Source organism: Agelaius tricolor, unplaced genomic scaffold (assembly GCF_023055355.1).
Source record: "Agelaius tricolor isolate 1412-34295 unplaced genomic scaffold, bAgeTri1.0.p SCAF_6, whole genome shotgun sequence".
In the NCBI taxonomy this organism is placed as follows: domain Eukaryota; kingdom Metazoa; phylum Chordata; class Aves; order Passeriformes; family Icteridae; genus Agelaius; species Agelaius tricolor.
The window spans coordinates 28944108-28968640 of NW_027269266.1; positions in this window are offsets into that span (position 1 = coordinate 28944108).

Genomic DNA, 24533 nt, shown 5'->3' on the forward strand with positions numbered 1-24533 from the left:
ATGAAGAGAAAGAAGAATAAGCAGCCTCTCCTATTTACTCCAGTTTCAGTAGAAAGCAATAAGGGCTAAAAAGCACCCAAAGGGCCCAAGGCCAGGCTAACCAGAAGCTGAGGCACACCCCAGCCCTGTGCCTGGCTGTAAACTGCACCTGATACCTGCATGGATACAAGGTGCAGAGAGGAAGACACCAGCAAGGGAAGTGGCAGTGAGCATTCCATTGGAAAAAGGTCAAGACAAATAACTTCTTTTACTGTGTTCATTGTCAATTCAGAGGCAGATTTCTGGGCAAGAAAGTTGGTTGCTCCTATTAGTTTCTGTGGAGTGCAAATAAGTAAAGAATTGCCCATTTTCCATGGCAGAAAAGAGAGGCACCAAATAAATACTTGGCTCACCTTATAGGTTTGTTCTCTAAACAAGCAGAGCAAGACCTTGAATGGTCTGCAGTCACCTGAGCCAAAAAAGGCAGCAGCTCCTCTCTGAGTTCAGAAGGGCTGAAGATGGGGAGATGACACTGAATCTGGTGCCCCACTTTGCAGAGCATCCAGTGCCCAGTGTGAGCCAGACTGCTGTGTCCTCATCTCTTGGAAGCACAGCTCTGCAGCTTCCTTCATTCCTCTCTGGGCACAGGGGTCTGTTCCCCCCAGCCCTCCCTGTGTGCTCATGGGGCTTTACTGCAGGTGGGCTCACAGATTTGCCTTTCTGCTTTCAGTTGGCAGTGTAGGAAGGCAGTTAGCTCATTGGCAGCCAGCAAGAGGAGGGCAGTCACAGCAGCTGAGGTTTTCCAGGATGTGTTCTTGGGCCATGCCTTTGGAGGCTCCAGGGCAGTGCTCATCTGGAGTGCATTGTCAGCCTTGCAGCACCAGTCAGCACGGAGCTGTCAGAGCTGCACTGCCTGAGAAGCTGTTTCTCCAGTGAAAGCCCTGCAAGGCTGGGCCTGCTTCGTGTTAGGAGGTGACTGGCTCAACCCCAGAGAGACCTCTGAGCACAGCCCTCTTTATTTTTGGGAAAGTGTCTTTGAGGTTTCTTTTAATGCCACAACCAGAAGAAATTCTGTCTGATTTCAGAGTAGGAACACATGTTCACCTTTTAAGTCCTCATCAGGGTTTCTAAGACAGCAGAAAAGTGGCAGGATCTTTTAATATTCAGCAGAGAGGATAGCTTAGCAGCTGCCAAGTAGAAGCAGTTGACATTACTTGAGAACAGGAGCAAACGTTGCTCCTGCTCACTCCTCCTACCTCCCTCAGCAGACTGAACATAATAAATATAGTGGTAAGAAACAAATGGTCTCCCCCGCTGCTTTACTAGAAACTGGAGTGTCAAGTCTTCCTTTCCTGGATAAAAAATAGAGTGGGCAGGATGTGACAGGATTTCTAAAATAAGCTTTGCAGAAGGTAGACAACACAACCAGGATATGAGCAAGAGGGTGGATATGATCTGAGGAGGCATGACTGCATGATGGAAAGCCCTGAGGAGGAGTAGGAAGAGAAAAGCCATGAGTGCTTGGTACGTAGCAAAGCATTTACAGCACCACTTCACGGGACGTTTGTGGTTTATGAGGTATGCTGAGGCAGCTGCTGCATGTGTATTAATGTATTATCACAGTAATGGATTATGTTTTAATTCCCTGTAATGTGCCCGATCCTGAGTAATGCAAAGAAGCAAATTTGGTTTCTGTGCCAAACAGCAAGATGTGTCACAGATTTAAGACATGCTCAGAGGCTGGGATGACTTCTCACCACACATTGTGCTGCACAAGGGTCCTGCATGCAGCTCTGTGCAGCCCCTGTCCCAGGGCTTTCTGCAAGAGGCAGGATGTCTCCCAGGAATGACAAACACTCTGTTCCCTGTCCCTAGCAAAACTTCTTTATTGATAGAAAAAAATTTCCTGCTTTAGTCTATTAATTTAGAAACAGTTAGGGAAAGGGGCTGGAGCAGCAGCTGGAGCAGCTTGCTTCACAAGCTGGTGCAAGTAGTCAAACCCTCACTGATTCCAGATAGGCCGTAGTAATTTAGCCAGAAAAAAAAATAGAAAAAAAAAAGTAATAGGTAAAAATAGAGTTGTAGTTCATGTCCCCAAGAGAAGAATCTCACTCTTACCTTATGCATCTACATCTCAAGACCACCACCATTTTTTGGCAGAAATTATTGTACAGGAGACTCCTCTGCCCTCAGCTTTAGCATCAGGAACCAGGAGTGAGAGCAGAGGTGATGCTAGTCACACCAGAGCAGGCTCAAAGAGAAGCAAGTGCAGCATTCATTTTTTGTACCAATAACACTGTGTCAGTGTTTAGGTTGAGACTGTGAAGAGCAGGCTCAGGGTGGAAAGCTTGCTGCTAACACTGCAGCCCTGCCTGGGACTTTATTGGCTATAAATGTGTGAAGAGACAATCTCAGAGGAAAAAGAGACTGATCCAGAATGCCTGATCAGTGATGTAGGATACACCCCTACCGAGTGTTTTCAGTAAAAGCAGAGCTACCAAATGACTGAGTAGCTGGACTCCAGTGTGTTATCAGTAGCACTGAAATCAATAGGCAGAGAGTTCCTATGGCTGCAATATCAAAGGGATTTAGGAAAATACTGTCAAGTCTTATAGAGGAAACAGGCTGTTGGGGACCTGCTGCCAACATTTGAATGAATTCAAATGTCTAAAACCAATTAAGAGAGGCAGTGCTAAACAGCAATCTTAATTCAAGCGTAGCTCTAGCAAAAAAAAAAAAAAAAAAGAAAAGGTTTTCCCTCTGGGTGTGGTCCTAGAAGTGATCCCTAGAGCTGCCATGAGCTAGAAATGATCCCATGAGCTGCATCCCTTGACCCCAGCCATGAGTCAAGAAGCATTTATAAAGTAACTCTGCACTCTTCACTCTTCAGTGAAGGAGAGCAGATACTTCATTCAGGTAGCAAAGAGCACCTGCCTAGCTGGGTGAAAAAGTTATGTTCACTCTTCTGCAAAACAAAGTACCTGAATAGCTGCACTAGTGGAAATATTCCCAAAAATGCTATATTGGTGTCCAATGGACATGTAGAGTCAATAAAAGAAAACACTCTCTACATGTATTTTCAAGGCTTTCTGTACTGGGTCAGTAAAAGGGAAGGTGTCTGATGATGTGCTAGTGTACAGCTAAAATGTTTTCTTTTAACAGCCTCATTGTATGTTGCTGGGGTGAGTGAGTTGTAAGATGATCCTCTGGACACGTATTTTGGAAACTTTTTGGTCAACTGCCATGCAGCCAGCAGATTTAGGGCCAGTGATTAAGTTACTGAGGCTTTTGTTTTTTAAGTATGTTCTCTTCAATATATCTTTCAGGGCTAGCCATGTGCCAAGGGGTTTGTAACCAAGCTGTGATTCTCTTTCATGCTTTCAGAGGTCTCATTACAGGCTGCTGGCACCCACAGCCTGCTTCCTGCTTATTTCAGATGACCACAGCACTCAGCAGAGGCTGAACAGAGAAGTCAGTAAACTAGTGGGTCACAAGGAAAGAAAGTGTGCATTTCTTCTGGGAAGGCAGAGGGTTTTATTTGTTACAAAATGGTGGTTGCTCTGATCTCAGAGCTCAAGAAGTTCTTTGCATAGATACTTTTTCACAGAAGCCAACACAAGGCTTTTGAAAGGAACGGGGCATTATGCAGAGTTTTTGTAGGTTTTTCTGAGATACAGGTTTCAGGAAGAGTTTTCAGATTCTTGGTCAGGGTAATTTGTTTAGCTCTCTTGGTTTTCTTACCATTTAGCCAGTAGATTTTAGGGCTGGGGATTTAATTGTGGAGAACTTTTGCTTTGCATCCATAATTGTGGTTTATTCATATTATTTGGTTGCCATCCTGCTTTGACTATGCTAAGAAAACCATTGTGGGTTTGTTTTGTTCTGCTTTGTTTTATTGTTTGTGGGGACTTTTTTGTCTTTTTTCTTCTAAACAGCTTCAATAATTTTTCCTCCTGAAATTATTAATATGTGCTTACTAAATGTGACAGTCAGTTCCTCAAGTCAAAGGACAAGCTGAGATCAGTAGAGTTTGCATCAAATGAGGATCTGGCTCACGACTTAAAAACAGACAAAAGGAAATACCGTCCAAAGCTGACTTCTCTATTACAGTGTTTCAGCCTAAATGAAATGCTTTGAGGACATGATATTGGGATTTTTTTTCAAGAGGATCAAATGCAAGAAATAAATAGGCATGCAAAGTCTGCTTCCCAGGTTATTCGGGTTTCGGAGCTCTGTTGTGTCCTGCTGCAGAGCCTTTCCTTTTGCTTTGGTAAAACATCAGAGTGTAGAGGGTGACCCTGTGCACTTGTTTCAGATGAGTGTAAACAGAAGATGATATTACTTGTCTGAATGAAGTGGACTATCCCATGGAGGAGAATAATAGCTGTCTCCCAGGGCTGTTTTTCTCAAAAAGACTAGTGAGAACTTAAAAGTCAAAAGACCCAAGAAGAGGGTGAAAGTTGATTACTTTAAGGATTAAACTGTTACCCTGGTGAAGTCAGCAAATACTGTTTCTAAGCAATGATTTCAGTGTCTCTTGAGCGTTGTGAATCTGAACCGTGCAATTGGAATGTATTTCTTAAAGATGTGAATTTTTTGTTATTAGTTTTTTAAAATGCTATTTGGTGTTTTGACTTCAATAAAATATGTTCTGGAATAGTGTATAAAAATCAACTTTTGCATAGAATTTAATTTGGATGTGTGTTTTTAAAAAAATTAAAAAGCTAGAATTATGTAATTAAAAATTATATAGTTCTTTAATTTGCATCAAACTGTGCCCTATTAAAAATTTACTCACACTTGGTGTAGATTTTTAGCCCCTTTTTATTCCTTGGAATTCCTTGGAACAGGCAAACAAAAGTACTGTTGCTCTGGTAGCATCCTGTTAGGTAGGGAGTGATTTTTCATGAAGTCTTGATTATTATTTCATCAAGAAAGTAGGTAGATATTAAAGGTTACCCAGATGGTTTATATATTACTATAATAATCTTGTTCATAGAAACTCTCACAAAGAAAATAATTAATCATAAACATACTGTGATCCCCTTAAAGCAGCGACTGTTTTAAGTTGAAATCCCATAATGGCTATGACCTCTAACCCTGATGTAACTGTTTCTATCCTGGCTACTAAAGTGGCTGCTCATGAAAGGCCATCAAATACAGAAGTAAATGCAAAGGTTAACAAAGTTAGTGGACCAAACAAACTTGATACTGAGAATGAACTTTCACATGTAGCAAGAAAATAAACACCACTCTTCCAGACTGATCTACACAGGAGGTTTGAGATGCCAAAATATTAAATGTTATTAAGCACATAATCTCTATTTTACAGATAAGTGTTTACTCTGGGGGTTACCATCCTTTTATATTGATAAAATGTCTTCCCTCAAATTAAAAAAGAAAAAAAGTTCATGCACTAGTGTGTTTTCAGTGAGAGAGTGTTTGCTCTAGACTCCAAGAGAGCATTGGTAATTGGTTTGGGAAAGAGAAGAGATTGCACTGAGATGTGTAAATCTTAAGAACTTTTTGTATGTGGCCCAGTTATTAACATGTAATTTGATTTTTCAACCCCTTCCCAGGTGTAATCTTTGCACGATATTATGCTTCAGGTTGTTCTCTTCAAAATTTTTGTGGTGCATTCATCCTCCCTCCCCAGTCACCTCCATGGACGGGGAGAATGCAGTTTGCCTCTTTAATCCAGTGTCTGTTGTGAGGGGTTATTTTGCTTCAGAAATAGAAGTTGCTGGTTGATGCTTTGCTGGTTGAGTTCAGCAGGACAGGACTTTGTAGCTGTTGAGCTCCAAATGTGCTTGCAAGGAGTACAGTATGGGCAGGTTTGCATGTGGGATGTACAGGTATGCACTGGTAGCTAGAAAAGGCATCTTTCATACATAGATATAGTGATTTCAGCAGTTCTTGAAGGATTCAGTAGTCTGAAATTTATAGCTGTCCCCCATGCTGACAGACAAGACGCCACCATCACCAGGGTGTCAGTGACTGCTACTGCAGATTCCAGCTGCCTGTAGTGTCCTCCTGTTGGATGTCTCTGCTGACCTCAGATGCACTTCATGCCTTGAAAAGCATGAATTCTGCCTCCTTACTCAGAAGTGAGCCATAGCAATCATTAGGGAGAAAGTTTCTTTTTCACCATCATGACCCTGTGAAAATGTATAGGACTGCCAGGAAGCTAGTCTCAAATGGGAGAATAAAAAGGCAAGCTCTTTTTATTAGTTTTGAAAAGAAAAACAAAAGCTTTCTTATTAATTTAATCAACTTGGTATCCTAAACCCCAGTCAGAAATTTTTAGGCTGCTATGGAATAAGCAATTCAATGATGAAAAGAGAAAGAAATGTTGGTTATATATAAAACTTGACAGTTGGGGAAACTATTTCCCTGGCCTACAAAGTAGTTTTCCAGGTAGATCAAAAAGAGTTGTTTAGCTCTACACAATTTCCAGTTTTAACAACATTAAATACCTTTTCTCCAGTTAGATATCAGCCTTTGAAGATTTTGAAATTGTTATTCCTATGGGGAGGAGGATATTGAATAATTCCTACCAGTTATGAAACTCAATATTCTCCAGATGGTTATTGAGACAAGCTTTTACACACCATTGTAAAATGGGTTTAAAATATCCTGTGCTGTGATTGACTAAACAAGTCACATGGCTACTGCATACAAATTTGAACTCCTTTTTCAATGAAATGACCTTATTAAAACCATAAACAAAATGGTACTTAAAGGTTGGCTTTAAAGCAGCAGCTATAAATCCTAGATTTATTGTGGTACTATTCTATTATTTGTGCTAAAAAACAACCAAAAAAACCATAGGAAGGCCATTCAGAACATTAAATCATGCCTTTAGCGATGAATTGGTTTAAAAAAAATATAGTTCTCTGTACTTTAGCAGTCCTCTAACATTTTCTTCAAATGACTTAACAAAATGACATATATACATTTCTTACCAGAAATGGTTACATTTCAAAGTTAGTAAACTATCCCCTTAGAGTTTTTGGGTTTTCTAGGAGTCCTAGTTTACAAAATTAATTATGTTATTAAAATAAACACATCATTCAGTTTAGTGATTCTTTGTTGCTGTTTATGGATCTCCCTTTCTTAGGGTGAGAGGCTACAAAGGTAAATTATAAGACAAAAGGCTATGCAAGGGGAGTGGTTTTAACTTTGAGAATAACTCCATGGCCCATTCCAAAGTGAAGGAAACCTTGGCCTTTCTCTTCCAGGAACCAGCATTTTTCCCTCTTATTTTTACATTGCATATGGCTTATGACAATTAAAATATTAGATATTATAATTAATAAAAAGGGCTTCAATAAAAACCATAGTGATGAAAAAAATGTTTAGAGATTTATGTTCCTTTAGGAAATGTGTTTACATGAAAAGGAAACAGGAAAATCCATAAAGTGGTTGAATCTGGTACTACACTTAAAATCATGCTGCTGAGCTATTTTAAAGCAATTTTATTTTTTCCTCTTCTGTAAATATTCCACTTGTAACATAACTCACTTATCAACACTTTTTTTTTTTTAGCTTATTTAGTGTGCCTTGGTTTCAGAGTTTCAGTTTAATATTGCTAACAGTCTTAGTAAAAACCCCAGGATTAACAGTGTATTTGAACACCTGCAAAGTTCATTTAACAACTGGAATGGCAAATGTTGCAAAATTCAAAATATATTTAACATATTTGTAGTTTGAATGTTAACCACAGCTGCTTAGTGCTGTTCAAGAAGCTTGGAATGTACATATTTTATACTTCTCGAGGAATAGCTGTGATTGATGGCCTTTCATGTCAAATGTTTGATTTGCTGAAGACAGAACCAAAAACAGTGGAAGGGGGAAAGTCTGGGAAGAGCTGCCAGACCAGCAAAATTGTTTATTAAAACAAAAAACCTATCCGAGTTTGGCACACTTCTGAACCTTAACTGAATTCAATAGATAAAGGGGGCAGATAGGAAAAAGATTAAAAAAAAACCCAAAGTAATAAAACCAGACAAAACAGAGAAAACTCAGTTTGTTGTTTTACTGGTTGCATTCACATAGATGAGTTGTCCTATCATTCAGACAGATGAAAGTCCAACAAATCCTTCATACAGAGCTATGAATATCTGATGTACAGGTATTTTACAACCCTTACAGAGCCAGGGTTTTCAATGGATCATTCACAAATCTTTCAGAGAAACACACTTTTCTATGATCCTTGGCACTGATAGTATCATTTTCCATACCAGACTCAATGATTAAGCCAGATGCACTACATTCATTTTCCTTTTTCATTCTGAAGGACTGGTTCTTCTCATATTTATACTAGCTGTGACTACTGCAGCTCAAAAGATTTTATTTGAGTAACTCTTGATTTATTTGAGGGCAAGAAATAAAGCCTTTTAACCATTTCTTTTCAATATTTATAGATGTAAAGTATTTTTGTCCAGATTTCAGCTCTTCCAGTTTTAACCAAAACCATCACAATGGACAAATTTCACATTTAATTTTCTAGGAAGCTGTGGCCTTCACCTCTTAACACACTGGAGTAAACAGGCAGAGATGGAAAGTCTGTAAAGTAAACACATTTTGCACCCTCTTCTCTTTAGTTTTACAGAAGCTACTTCTTAAATTCTTTTTTAACAAATGCCATAGATATTCAGCTACTCTGCTGGCAACCAGGAATATATATCTTGCACTCCTAGATTACAAGCATCCATCTAGAGTAAAAAAGTAGTGGAGAGCTTAGGGAAAAAATATATACAGTAGCTATTTGTGCCCAGCTTTGAAGCCATACCTATTTAGGGCAAACTCTTGAACACACAAAAGCTGAAGAGACTGTAGTGTTCACATACCTTAGTCTAGACTTCCTTTGTGTTCTGTCTGAATCATCAACTTATCATGTAGAAGAAGCATGAATGAGCAAAGATGAATCTGGACAGCAGAAGGATTGAAATACTTTGTGGTGTGATCCTCATCACCCAACATATTTCTGCTGTGAGGGACATTTTACTTGTAACTGTAGCTCTGTGTCTCTTCAGCCTAAGCAACACTTGGGATAAAAATCTTAATCTCTTTCTATGATGAATCAGAATACTCTTTCCTTTTTAGTGGACATGGGTCTGAACTGAGCACCTTCATACACTCTTCAGTACTTTCTTTTTTACTACATCTGCTCAATATATTGAGCAACTCAGTCACACAGAAAAAGCTTAGGCATTTCAAAATTCAGTACGCCAAGAGCTTAGTAACACGGGTGACTTACCCCCCGCTCCATTCACTTATTTCCATGTGGAATACAATGTCCAGATCAATGTTACTTTTCTGATACTCAAAGCCCAGTATGAAATTGGCTGCAGTTAGATGACAACTAAACACTTCCCTTGAGAACACGGCTTCCCACCAACAGCTATGTTTTTTCTGGGAGAATTAAATGGTGCACATTCCAGAGAGGTGTTTGAATGCAAATACTGGGGGGAAAAAAGCAACGATCCAGAATAAAATCCAAAAAAATAACTGTGTGATGTATTTTTGCTCAGTAAAACCTGGATCGAATGAAGTGTTGAATAATTTGGCTTGAACTATTGAAAAATGTAGCCAAAACTGTTTAAAAGTAAGTCTCCAGGTTTACTTCAAACATGTCACTCAAGTATGTGCTTAATTACTTTTTCCAGGATCTTTTATTTGCCAGCATCTTGAATAATCAAGCTTTTTATTCTTATTTTATGTACCTAAATACACAGTTGCCAAACATGTAAAACACAGAACAGTCAAGCCTTTTGGGCAGGACAAAAGATTTACCTTATGTCTTTTATTTTTCACTTCTATTATAATATACTTTGGAGGTGGTTAGGTGATGGTAGATAAATTTTATTTGCTCTGTCTCATTAAAAGGTTTATAGAAGTTTTCTGCTGTGTAATAAGGCAATTTAATAATATATTGTCTATATTCTTATTTTTCACAACAGGAACTCATTGAAAAGGGGTACTTGCCATATGCTGATACAATGTACTGTATATGTACAAGTGACAATTTCAAATATATTAGTTAGTAAAGAATATTCTTAGCAAAAAATTGAAGCTTAAATAAAGTTTCAAATAAAGCTTAAATGGTACATTAACATTTATTGAATAAAGCCTGTTTAAATTCTTTTCTAAACCAATGCATTTTCAATATTTCTCCTTCCTCTGCCTGATCTAGAGCTTGCTGCCCAAGCAGAGGGCTTGTTGCCTTTACTCATATCAGTGACCCTTATGGAATCTGTCTCTCTTGGCCCTAAATATGATACATGTGTCTAAAAGACTGAGGATATAATTTCTAGCTGCAAGTTACTCTTGCAATTAAGCTGAAAATCAGGTATATGACTATTAAATTATGTTAACTGTAATCAGGTTATTCCCTCAATTTTGAGGGCTTGAGTGCATTAGTGAACATTTTTGCATGTAATTGTCTTATTTCATTTCGAAGCTCAGTCTTTGAAGCTCTTTTGGACTGAAACAGCCCCCTGAGCCTCTTCCAGATACAAACGTGCAAGTCCCACAGTCTGGAACTAATTGCCCAGACACCATCTGGAGGTCCTGTTCCTTAGTGCAGGCTGCTGTAATCCTGAGGCTTTCACAGCAGAAGCAGCATTTTACAGTATCCTTAAGATCTCAAACTATTGCAAAAATGTTTCAAAATATTTCCAAATACTTCTGCCAGCTGGGGACACTGGGAAGGTTGCCATGCCCATAAACACTTGCATGGCCATATGCAATACAGTCTATTTCATGTAAGTACAGTCCAAAACGAGAAGCTGGGTGGGGCATTGGGGTGACATACTGAGATGGGAGCAGTGTAGGTGAAACCTCCTGAGTCTGGGTGCATAGTTGTTCCAGGAAGTTGCTTCTTTCAACCCATTTTTAGCCCATCTTTTTTCTCAGGCAAAATGTGGGGGTTCTGTGGATGGCTGATCCTCCCAGAAGAATGCAGCCCTAATTATGTCCTGCCTTCTAGTATGTGAGGAACTCCTCAAAATTGAGCTCCTCTCTTAATCCTGAACTTCTCTTTCACTCAACATTTTTTCTCTAAGAAACCTCTTTTTGGGAATGTGTTTGACTATTAACAAATACCTTTATTACAATTTTCCAACTTCAACCATTTTAGGAGCTTAAGCACTATGATGAGCAAGCAGTTAAGGACAGTCAGTGGAAAAAAAATGAAAAATGAGGACCTCAGGATTTCTTACATTATGTTTTTGACTCAGGAATTCATAGCTTTGCAGAGAGAAATATTTGAGCCAGGAAAGGTGGATACTTTTTTCCCAGCACCTCAGTGACTTATAAGAAGTTGGAGGTTTTTTTAAGGATTACCTTGGTCTTTGTTAAACTCACAGATGACTTACTATTTCTGAGTGGAACTTTTAAGCTTCAAGCCAGTGTCCACCAAAGCCACCTAAAGGCTTTGCTTTTTCTGTAGTTGGTTTTTGACTTGCCACTGAATGGCCAGGGGGAAATGTCTTTTCTTTCATACCAGCTATTCAAATTTAAAATATTTGAATACTTAATACTTGCTCAACCTCGAATCCTCTTTATCTGGAGCAAAGCTGTACAGTGACAATCAGTGAGAAGTAATTCCAGTTCGAAAGGGAATCTACAGATATTCAGTGTCTGGTCAATCTGGAGGGGGAAAACACTGCTTTTCTAGTACAGAAATGTTCAAATATTTTGCATCCAGACTTTCAGAGAGCCGGAGTTGAACACTATACTTTTTTTGAGTAAAAAAAAGAATTTCTAGCAGATTTTCATGGGAAAATTGGGGTTTATAATGGAAACAATTTTGTAAGTAACAATAGCAGCAGCTGTTACTTATGTTGCTCCCCTAATAATAAAATCCTGTAGGAGTAGTTGACCATGTTCAAACATGAAAATATTTCAGCCAAGAAAAAATGACTATGTCTTGTTTTACTGAGATTCCTTTTACTCCCAGCTGGTTTTGTATAATTAAATCTATCTACAAGGAAATGTCTTAGAAGTGTTTTTGGTTGTTTATTTTACTTTTTCATGCGTTCCCTGTACATGCTATCAGGCCAAGTGCTACTCTCAGTCACGAAGGTTTGAATTCAGAATTACTGTTCTATTATCAGCCTCGTCCAAGTCAGTTCCAGAGACTAGACATATCTCTCCAAGAGTACTAGGTGAAGCCTGGTTTGGAATTTAGCACCATTCTTCATGAAGAGTTGTCTTGTTATTGCTTAGTTATTTGTGAACAGATTTACTACCATTATTACACTGACAATACGGAAGTTTCTACCCAAAATGCAGTGCTTTCATACTGGTTAAATTTCTGTATGCTACCTGAAGACCTTTCAAGTTCTTGTGGTGGATAACTTTCATGTATCCTACTTTGTCACAGGAATTCATGTCATTCAACAGAAGCAACAGCCCTACCTGTATGCTCATCTGAACAGATCTAAAAACTCCATGCAGAAGAAAAGTGAATTTAGGTTATTCAAGGATTTTGATAAGATTCTTGAGATAAAATGACATTTAAAAGAAACCCTTTAGGGTAAATAACTAAATAAAATCTCCGAAATGAAGTTAGAAGATATTTGTGTTACCAGGCTGGCATTGATCAGTAATTTCTATGTTGTTCAGTAGCTCTCTAATGCTCCTGCAACATCAGCTTCTCTGACCAGCTAGTATCATAATGCTATAACATGTAACCACAAATATTAGTATTTTTTACAGCAACATTATTAACTACTCTGGCAAATTCTCTCTCTACCATATGAATGAAATTTTTAGGATTTGCCTCTTTTTTTTAGGATCTAAGTGAACACACTGCATAAAAAAGAAAAGGTAATCTCATCAGACTTCCCAGAAATAACTGGATGTATCCAACTTCCATTCATAGCTTGTTATAATGTAGAAAGAACCTTATTTAACACAAGGCTAATTGGAGAAATACAGGTAATTAGTTTCCTTCCTTCCTTCCTTCCTTCCTTCCTTCCTTCCTTCCTTCCTTCCTTCCTTCCTTCCTTCCTTCCTTCCGCCACTTCCTTCCTTCCTTCCTTCCTTCCGCCACTTCCTTCCTTCCGCCACTTCCTTCCTTCCGCCACTTCCTTCCTTCCGCCACTTCCTTCCGCCACTTCCTTCCGCCACTTCCTTCCTTCCGCCACTTCCTTCCTTCCGCCACTTCCTTCCTTCCTTCCTTCCGCCACTTCCTTCCTTCCGCCACTTCCTTCCTTCCTTCCTTCCGCCACTTCCTTCCTTCCGCCACTTCCTTCCTTCCACCACTTCCTTCCTTCCTTCCGCCACTTCCTTCCTCTCCCTTCCCCTTCTAGGGAATGACTAAGATTTTTTTTTTAGGTATATATTCAAGGGTAAAGGAGGGTGAACTTTTTTCCACTTTTCCCATGAGCAATAAAAAGTTTACTCATATACATGGCATGAAGGTCTGGAACAGTTTGCATTTACTCATTATTTAATTTCTACATTCAGCCATACTTTTTCATTAAATATTTTCAGCTTACTCTTTCATCTATGCTGTCTCACTACTCATATGCTCTTTTTTCCTTGGGAATTCTAAAGGATTTGTGTAATGGCTAAGAACTGCAAGATTTCCCATTTTTTCTATGGTGGGCTGGGATATATTGAGACATTTAAAAAAATCTTATCTCTGCTCATCTGGATTTAAATGAAGAATTTGCTTGAAAAATAAATCCTTTCTCCCACCATGTTCTTGAGATGCATTAATCCCTCTGGTTCCCCAGCATTAAAGGTATAACCTACACTAAAAAAAAAAAGCACTTCAAAAGCAGCTCTTTTACACAAAACCAGAGACAATATTGACACCTTGAAGATGATTGTTTACAACAGGAGGACTATTTCAGTAGAGCAGTGAATTTAACTGGATGGTGTTGGGCAAATCACTGACTTCTTTCTTTTATTCAAACTTTTTTCAACATGAGTTGGACCATAAGACTATCAAAATGCAAACTGTCTTTTTGATGAAGAACATGCTATGCACTTAGAACAGTATACTTAGAGTGAAAATCTAAGTATACTGTTCTAAGTGCATAGCATGTTCTTCCACTTTACTGAGAAAGATACAAAGCTTCATGGACCATGCAGGCAATGCTCTTTGGGGCTTCACACCTGTGTGCTGCGCTCCCAGATTTCAGCTATGATGTCCAATGGTAGTCTGCTGCACAAACAACAGGGTTTTTTTTTTTGAGCTACATTCACTAACTGTGCCATTTATTGAGACTCTGTATGGTGATCTGAGGTAGTGGACAACTGAGTTTGCTTTACCAGCACATTTTCTCAGGGACCAGATATGGGAGATGCTCTGGATATGGGAGATGCTCAAAAGTCTCTAGCAGGATTAATTTCTAAAAGGATTTATGCAAGTTAAACTTTACTGTCTGATAAACAAGAAATCATTAACACACTTTCAAGTTCAAATTCCAGAAACATACATCAGAAGTTGTTGAAATCCTGAAAAAGTAAACCAAATTTAAAATTGTCTGTTCTGTTGTGCTTCGTTACTTACAAAATCACCAATGGCTTTGTTCATTATTCCACAAAGATTCATTATTTTTTCAGTGCAGTGGGCAGGCATTCTCTTACCAAAGAACTTATTTTTTAGTCTCAGCATTTCCATTTTGACATTAGAAAAATATACAACCAAAATCTATAAGACTTTGATTAAATGTTGATACAGCTGATTCCAACACAGCCAAAGCCAGTGACCATACATGGAATCTAAACAACAGCTCGTAATTACAGTGTCAAAGGCATGTATACACTGTGTGTTATGTTTCATTGTCTGGCATGCAAATATAGACTTGGTTTCCTTTGCACTATTTCCAAAGTATAAAGAAAGCTAACCAGAGAGTTCTGTTTCGTTTACACAAAAGAACAAGGTTCAATCATGTTTGATAAGTTGCAAATTACTGGTAATACCACAAGTGTTGTTACAGCTGCTAAGAGTGGTCAGGAGGATGTACAAAATACAGCAATGGCATGAATCAAAAGAAAAAGTCTAAACAATTTGAATGATAGTGTATAATACTTCTAACTTTAACTTGGTGCAAGTGCTTGTCAGCAGCATCTCAGGCAGTGGTGAGATATGTGGAGCGAGTTGCCACGTATGTATTTGATATTCTGTGCTTTGGCAGAGTCCCCACTGACTTTGCTCCTAAGCAGACTAGAAGGGGAAAATGAAAAAAAAGAAAAAAAGAAAAAGAAAAAGAAAAAGAAAAAGAAAAAGAAAAAGAAAAAGAAAAAGAAAAAGAAAAAGAAAAAGAAAAAGAAAAAGAAAAATGAGAGAGAGAGAAAGAGAGAGAGAGAAAGAAAGAGAAAATAAAATAAAGAGGAAGTGACATACAATTCTTCAATAAATGCATTTTTTCAAGTTTTTTAGCAATTTGCAGATGAAGATTTTCACAGATGAGATCATCCTTTTAATTGAATCTTTAAATATGGTACATCTGGCAAGGCCTTCACATAGCACACATCTCTTTTCTGCAGAACATGGATGTTGTAAATCTCATTTAGGGTGGAACAAGTCAGAAAGGAGGGACAGTTTTGGAGATGTTCAAGAACCACATGCTGAGTTCAAGAGTTGTCCTTTCTAAATCTTCAGAATTGACAGAATAGACTAAGTTCCCTTGCACAGGGAAACCTGAATTAGTATCTTGGTCTGTACTCATCTCTCACAGCTCCTGTAGCTGTTGCAAGACTTTCCTGGAAAAGGGCTCTGGGAAACTGAAGTCCTTTCTGATCATGAAATAGAAGAGTTGCTGCTCTGTGGGACACTGTCCATCTTCTTTCAGAGTGAATTAGTCTCCTTGTCTGTGATTACATGGGCTTCCCTTTTAAAATATTAGCAAGAGGTACTCACCAGGGCTGTATTTAACTATAAAAAAGGAGCAAGGAGCAGGAACTTAGACATGGATCTTCTGGATATACAGTATTTTGATAGTGGTGGTCTTTTCACTTTTTATTTGCATAATGTATAGTTAGTTTTAGATAGTATTTTGCATTTGATAAAAATTAAAATAGTGTGAAATTATCAACAGTGAAAAATGCAGACTAATCTGGTTCCAAATGATATAACAGAAATAGGAAGCATTCCAGGAAAGCCAAGTATCAATAAAACCAATGTAAATGCTCCAATGTGCATCAAGTACCGTGAAGAGAAAGTCAGGAAGGCAGAAAAAGAAAAGAAAAAGAAAGAAAGAAAGAAAGAAAGAAAGAAAGAAAGAAAGAAAGAAAGAAAGAAAGAAAGAAAGAAAGAAAGAAAGAAAGAAAGAAAGAAGAAGGAAGGAAGGAAGGAAGGAAGGAAGGAAGGAAGGAAGGAAGGAAGGAAGGAAGGAAGGAAGGAAGGAAAGGAATTCTGAAAATTAGCACTGTGAAAAATTTGTTTGCATTAAAACAAAATTAAAATCCTTTGGACCATGCTAATTAGAATCAAGAGGATATAAGGAAATAATTGGTTTTTACAAGGAAAAGAATGATAATCTTTCCTTATTACAGAAATAAAATTGGATGACTGGAAAACGCAACTAGAGAATGAATAGCTGAAAAACAACTTAAACCCACTTTCATTTGTAGTAGCTCATGATTTGTAAAGCTATATGAATACTGGGCAACAGTAATAATGCTTGATTCCAAATGTGAGAGGTTGGCAACCAAACGAATGCATCCCAGGAGCAGTGATTATAATTTGTACATCAGCTGACTGTGATACTCCTAAACCTTTTAAGTAGTTACATTATACAGGGTTCTGCATTTTTAAGCAAACTTGTTCTTCTGTAGTCCTGCCTCTTCAGTCAGGATATGTTCCACAACTGGAACAGCTTGCGCCGGGTTATCCCCCTGGGAAAGTTCTAATTTACAAAACCCTGTTTAGAAAAATCAAATCTATTTAAAGGCATTACATTATAAACATAAACTCCCTAATGAGCTGTAGTGAAATGGCTCTAGGCAATAACTTGCGAAGTTCAAATGATTTAGCCATTTTCTGCCATGTATTATTTTCATTTAATCTGCATCACAAGGACTGTAAAGAGTCCAGCTGTTCAAAGTGAGTCTTAAAGAGTCCTGCCAAATGCAAAGGCTTGTCCAATTGTTTCCTTTTTTACTGTGTTTGGTTAAAGACTTACTAATTGATAGAGCAAATGGTTCCTAAGTTTAAAAAAGAAAAAAAAAAAAATGGAATGTGAGGGGAGTCAACATTTCTATATAGAAATTATTGCACTTTAAAAATAGTTAATTAGAGAAGGAAGGAAGTGGTGGAAAGAGTGGAAGTGGCAGAAGTGGCGGAAGTGGCGGAAGTGGCGGAAGTGGCGGAAGGAAGGAAGGAAGGAAGGAAGGAAGGAAGGAAGGAAGGAAGGAAGGAAGGAAGGAAGGAAGGAAGGAGGGAATCTGTGGAACATCCTTGGTGTAGTGAAACAATCTCTGTTTTCATGTTCAGATCTTCACTCCTTTGCGACCAAGGGTGCGCCCTGAGGATGTGATGAGTTTCCCACTGACTTTGCCATCTGCTAGCTGCAGTGCAGCCTTTTTTTCTGCTGTACCTGCAGGAAAGGCAGTGCAACCCCTCTGTATAGCAATTAGTTTCTACTGTGTTGAGATATTCCTATGAAATATTTTCATAAATCCCATCATTTTTGCTTAGAAACAGGACTAGAGGATGAACGACACTCAGATTCTCCTAGAAGAAATGCAGTGACAGATGCAGAATGCACTAGTGACTAATAGGCATTTTTTACCTTTCCTTTAAACCTTTCCATTGTCCTCTTGAATGGTTTACCTCAGGTTAGATTTAAGTAATGGAAATACACATTTTTTTGGGGGATTTATTACATAATTCTAATAAATAGTTAGAATATAACATCAGCATTCTGTACCATTGAGTACTTGCTCTTTTCGAGACTTCTTTTCAACATCCAGAAAATGCATATCTGTACCTGTTAGAGGAGTTGATATTTTGGTCTGGTCAAAATCACTTGACAAATTTAAACATTAAAAAGTAATATTCTGAAATGGGTAAATGTTAAAACCACAACTTCCATGTAGTAATGGTGAACAAATATAGCAAATATGGTCTATTTAATAAATTGAATGGTTTAATATTAACTGGAAGAGCTGGATTATTCATTTAACTACCTCCTATTTTAAGTAACTATTGCAAAAGCATTGTATGCTGGTGGGAATGCATATATCAAAAGCAAGTATAAGGAAACAATTTTGACTTTTTAACTTCTTATTAAAAGGAAGACTTAGTTTCCCTCTTTTTGCACTGGGATATTGTACTGGAACTGGTTACACAAATTTGGAAGAACATAAGTCAATTAAAGAAGTGATGCACTAAAAATTTTTGTTGTTTTCCAGCTCAGTTGAAAATGTTGTAACAGAAAGCAAATACAACTGCACTGGCATTTAAACTCCATAAGGATTGTTTTATCTTGCGAGGCTGGAGTAAAGGGATGAGCCATGAATGAGGATCCAGTCCAAGATATACTGCAATATGTATTAATTACAAAAGAAATTAACTCATTTTCCTGATCTTCACCTATTTTCTTTGGTTATTTGCCCACAATTTAATAATTCAGCAAGCATATATAAAAGCTATTTGACTTTGATGATACAAACCCCAGTCCTGAATAGACTACAAATATAATAGAGTTTGGTAGCCCCATCACAATCCTGGGAGGGTAAAAATAAAGGGGGATTCACCAAAAAGGCAATATACAGCTTTAGAACAATGTTCAGGTTTGGTTTTGAGACTATTAGGTATATTATATATCAGTACTGATTTGAGGGCCAGATCACTCTATAGCTCAGTTCCATTGCAGCTGCAGGGCATAAAGAGAGTTTGTGCTCTCCCTCCACTAGTGCTTAGAAGACGACCCTCCAGATTTCCCTCTTGGAATAATTTAAAGTACCCTATGGGATTGACAGTTGTAGTAAGACAAGCCAGAGCCTTATGATAAGACATACATGAGAAAACCCAAGATACACTCTCTCCTTCAATTTAAAGAGACAGCTTTAAACCCACTCCATTACATCATGAAAACAGTAGCACTATACCATTTGGAATAACTTCTTCTGTAAAGATTAAAAATGTGAGACTTCCTCTACCTGCTTCTCCAGTGATTTGCCAAACAGAAATCAGCATAGGTCTGCAAGGATGAAGAAGCACGAAGATTTCTCAGTGTACTTGAGATTCAGACTGGGGAAGTAGAGAGGTTGGACACTGCATGGTTCTCCTGACAGTGAGATTAACTTCATGACTTCAAGAGACCTATATTCTCATTGACCAAAGAAAAACTGGACTGAAGACTTCACTTTATTGTGCCAAGAAGTGGAAGCTCAATTGTAATGACATTGCTAGAGCACAAAAACAGAACTTCTTGTCCCTTAGTTGGCTTTTTCTGGAAAAAATTAGCCCATGCAATGTTCCACTGCTACCAGTGCTTGAGCCAGCTCTGATATAATGGAACATAGACTTTAAGTTACAAGACCTTCCATGACCTGATTCTAGCTGATATATATCAATACAGGTCCACTAAGGTAAATTAATAATTGAAACTTTTAGCTCATGAGTTGTGGTATGATGCTTTGACCAGAAAATCAGTCTTTACTTCTATTTATTTAGTTAGAATTGTGCAGTGCTAATGAGATTATAGCTTAGGCATTAGGAAATGCCTTTCCAGAAAGGTAGGCTGAACTGTAGAGAGATGACTGACATGCTAACCATAGACAATATCCATGGAACAGGCTGACTAATCTCATCAGATTAATGAACTGTGGAACACTCAACATGTGGTCCAGATAACACTGTACAATAGCAGTGGCCACAGAGAACCCAGTACATCAAACCCAACAGTATAAGGAGTTGGTGTGTAACCCAAGGAGCTGGTGTGTAATTTGTGGTGGTGTGCAGTTACAGACATGTTCATACTTTACTCAAATGCGCACACACACAAATGAAGGTTAATCAAAATTTTTTTGTTATGTCTTAATATAAATATAGTCTCTGTTGTTTCTTTTCCTGCAACTGGAGAAATTAGCTGCATTCTCCTGGGAAAAAGATGTCTGTTATTCTGTTTTTCATTTCCCATCTGGTCTAGTTTTTTGAATACAACTGCCTGGACTTTGTAAAAGTGTTTCTTACTTTACTCTCATCACTGGACACAAGATGAAGTTATAGAATACATTCCCTGGATATTTATTCAGTTACACAAATTAAAAATTACTAAAAATTATGAGATAAGAAAACTCAAGTTTTCATGTCCTCTTATTTAGTACTAATGGTTTAGGAGCTAATGAGGATGAAGATTTTGATCATTTAATGAAAAACTGGAGTTGGAAAATAGGGATCAAAGGCAAAGGATTTCTTGGTGAGTTAGATCAGCTTATAGCTGTTGAGAATGTTGTTTCTGAGTTCCTGTTGTCCCATAGTCTTAGGTAGAAATGAGTATGTACTTCCAAAACTTCATGGAAAGGATAGCAAACTCAGTAGTTCTTAGTATAAAAAAAGGTGTGAAAAAACTTCCAACAAGCAACATACTAGGATAATGAAGATTGATGCAATGTTTCCCTTGAACAAAATATGCAGTTCAAACAAGATGATAGTACATGATGAAAGCATGAAGCAAGATAAGCAAAGGTAAAGACAAACACCTAACATTAGCTCTTACTGAGGTGAAACATTTGAATTATTGCAATAATGATTCATCATGGTTGTTGCTCTCTCGATAGCTTGATGGGAGATAATTAACTGCAGATCCACTTGGCCATGACAAAGAGGTGTTATGGCTGGCAGAGTTATTTCTCTGATTATATTTTAACTGCTGAGGTAACTCAATTAAATAATCCACTCAGTCTGTCCTGCTGGCCTCCTCAGTTCAGTCCATCATTGCATCCAGCAGTTCCTACACAATCTGTGCTTGCCCATGTTCCAAGGTGTTTCCTGTAGGTACTAACGTATAGAGAGGCATCCTGGCACATAACTCTGTGATTTGTTCACTCACCACCAGCACAGCCTAAGGCTGTGTGACAGAGTCCATCCAATTGCACTTAGCTGGAACTTAGTTGTAATTCACTTAGTAAACTAAATAAGTATGTGGGAAACAATCATGTGTTAATCTTACAAGTCTCTTCAGGGGTTCTAGCTCTGTTTAGATCTGATAAACACTGTAATTTACCCTGTCAAAACACTTGTGTTTTGAACTTCTTGAATCATGTGATCAGAGTTTCATTATTACTGTTAATATTCCCTAAAATACAAATGCCAAACTAACAGATGTTAAGATGGGAACAATTTTTACTGAGGCAGAGTAAGGACTATAAACTTTAAGAGGAGAAACATTCACTATTAAAGAAAGCATTTTGTTTTTCAAGGCTAGGTTTAGGAGGGATTTCTAAATGTAACCACCAAGCCCATCTATATCCATCCAGCCAATGATGTGCATCAGGGTTATTTGGCAGAAGGACTAAGCTGAAAGACCTTTAAAAAGCTCTAGAGATCATGCTCATCTCCAGGGTGGAAGGCTTCAAGTCTCCATCCATCCCAGCTACTCCTGAGGTGCCAATACCGGGGCAAGTACAACTTCAGTTTCCTTCTGCCCTGAGTTTCTCAGGAAAACAGCCTGTGTTTCCCTCTCCACACACAGAGCAGAGGCTGCTAGCTACGTGTCTCTGCCCCGGTGAAAAACCAGAGCTTTATGCCAAGCACTTGCTGGTATAAGGGAGCTGTATCTTTCTCCATCAAGGTTTCTTCACAGTAACATTACTGGGACAGGGCAGCCTCCAAGAGCTGTCACTGTCTTTATACCAATTCTGAGATTCTCTGCATTCTACCAGGCAGTGTAAAGAGGCCACAGCTCAGATTTGTGAGAAACCACTTAGCTTTGCATGTGTCCTGAAAGTCTGGTGTTCTCTATGTTCATCTAAAGCCAACTGAGCATCTAAAATGGACAAAATTGAAGTTGGTGGTATTGCATCCCATCTAGCCCATATGAGACAGACACTCTCTTGCAGGCCTTGTTCCTGGAAGGTGTATGCTGCAGGAAAGGGATGGAAAGAGGCAGAGAATGGAGCTGATGAAAACTGAATCAAGATTTTGGGTGGGCTTACTCTAGGAAACGGGAGTTAGTGCTGTGCGCCAGGATGCTTGTAGCAGGGAACTGATTCCAAAGAAGACTGCCTCTATTCTTCAAAAAGACCTGCTCGAAGGGGTTTTGAAAATAAATTAGAAACATGATACGGCAGTATGCAGAACTGGTGTAAAATTCCAGCGTCAGCTGATTTTGCTGAGTGCACAGTGAAAGGGAAAAGAAAAAAGGAATTGATAGTTAACGTCTACAGAAAAATAAAACTTTGACAAGTAATTTGAGCCAGTGTAACTTTACTCAGCAGGAAAACAGGAAAAGTCATTATTTGCCAAAACAAATCTTTCAAAATCTGATAACATTTAGGAAATAAACAGCTCAATCAACAGACTCAAAAAAGTTCAGGCAATTTCCTTTCCTAAGATGATGTTGGGAAATATCAAGCAGAACCACACAAGGTGCTGTGGTTGTGAAAAGAGATCCCCTACAACATAGCCATGTTCTGCTCATAGAGAAACGTATTCCACAGAGACCATGAGCAGGTCTGTGCCATGCACGTTTCCTCCACACACACTTGGCTCTTTGGCATCAGCATCACTGAAGCAAAGGCTTTGACTTCACCTCTGCATTTTTACATGAGTTATTTCTCCTGTTGTGCAGTTCATGCTGTAATTCATTACTTTTAGTGAGTTAGGTCAATTGTAAATTGCATGATATAAATGATGACTGAAGTTAATTGAAGGCAGTATCCTTTACTACTGTATGAATCAGCAGTGGAGGACTCAGAAGGAATTCTGGTTCTGATTAAGCTCTGATTTTGGTCAAAGGCTTTCAGTAATTTTTGCCTTTTTTTAAAAATTGAATTCTAGCCAGCACCTGTTAGATAACAAAAGAGACTAAAACTACATTCAAAAACTCTTTAATCAGTGGATAAACTAGCAAAAAAAGATATGAAGTCCTGAAATCACTCTCCAATCAGAATATATGTTACTAACAGAGCAGAAATATTTGCTCTTGCCTTGGACTCAAGAGGAAGAACTAGCCTTCTGGTCTTGTCTATTTCCTGGGCATGTCTGTGATAAAAGAAAGGATATATTAGTCACTTTTACCAAGTCCTTCTAAAAGAATAAAGAAGTCTGGTTTTCAAAATATGGCATGAAGTTCTTTCCTATCAGGCATAGTAGATCATAATTTAGGACTGCAAATTTTCAAGAAATGAAATTACATGAAGCAGAACGAGGAGAGCTTGGTAAAGAACCACTGTTGTCTTCTCTTGTGAGATTTAATGTTTTGACTTTTTCACATCCTCAGTTTGTCTGGATTTTCTTTTGTGTCTGGAGTGAAAAAAAATTCAGAATGTTGAATATAATAATAATTTTTTTCATAGTTTTTATTTGGCAAACCTGGCCCCACCATTACAGAAATGGAAAGGTTACTGGAAGTTAAAATTCTAAGTCCTATTTTATCTGTTAGATAAAGGTGAAGAGTTGGCTATTGGGAAAGCAGCCTCCCTGTTATGTTGTAACAAATAGCTGCTAAAACACAATGTACCTTTCATGCACAGGAAAAATAAAAGACAGCTTTGAGCTTGCATTTCTTTAGATAGAATTATGTTTATGACTTAAAACTCCTTATATACAGATTTTGAGGCTTATCAGATGACAAAGAATAATATGATCTCCATTACTCTATGCTCCATGTGTGAAGGAGAAATGTCAAAGCCAGAACAGTATAAGATTATATATGGCAAGCTATAAAACAGGGTCTTTTGGCATGCCATCTTGGATGAACTAATTGCACCCAACAGCCAGAGGAGAAGGAAAATAGATACCAAAGAATTCATGCCCGTAGAGCATGCTGCAGAGACATTTGCTACTCCCCTGGGTCTAGTGAAAGCCTACAATATATCACGGCACAATTGTTCTCAGGACCTTTGGCTATATTGTTTTATAAACCCTGGGTGCTGTTCAGATGCAGAGGATTTGGAGAAGGGAGACTGCAAGCAGATAGATAATCACAAGACAAATTCAGCTATTTTTTTTTTCATGTATGTTGTGCTCCATGGTATTTACAATAGCAGCAATCTATTTTCATGACAGCATGTTTTTGTAAATCCAAAGAGATAAACTTTCTCAGCTATTTATAAATCAGATGCTTACATTATGATCTCCTGCCAGTAACTCTGGTCACTCTTGAACTTTGCTGTGTTCATTCTAACAAATCTGTTTGTTACTGTAGTGCCAAAGGTGAGAAAAATATACTGGAATCCTGTAGAGAAGATGCAATAGCTCTTTGTGGCTGGGACAGTGATGTCTTACCAGTGTTAGGGTAAAGGGAAGACAAACACCTTAGTCCCACCACAGAGAGGAGCCAACAATCACAGATTCTGTCTCAGATCTGCCATTAACTTGTTGTGTGGTCTTGGAAGAGGGTTTTGTCTTGATAAAA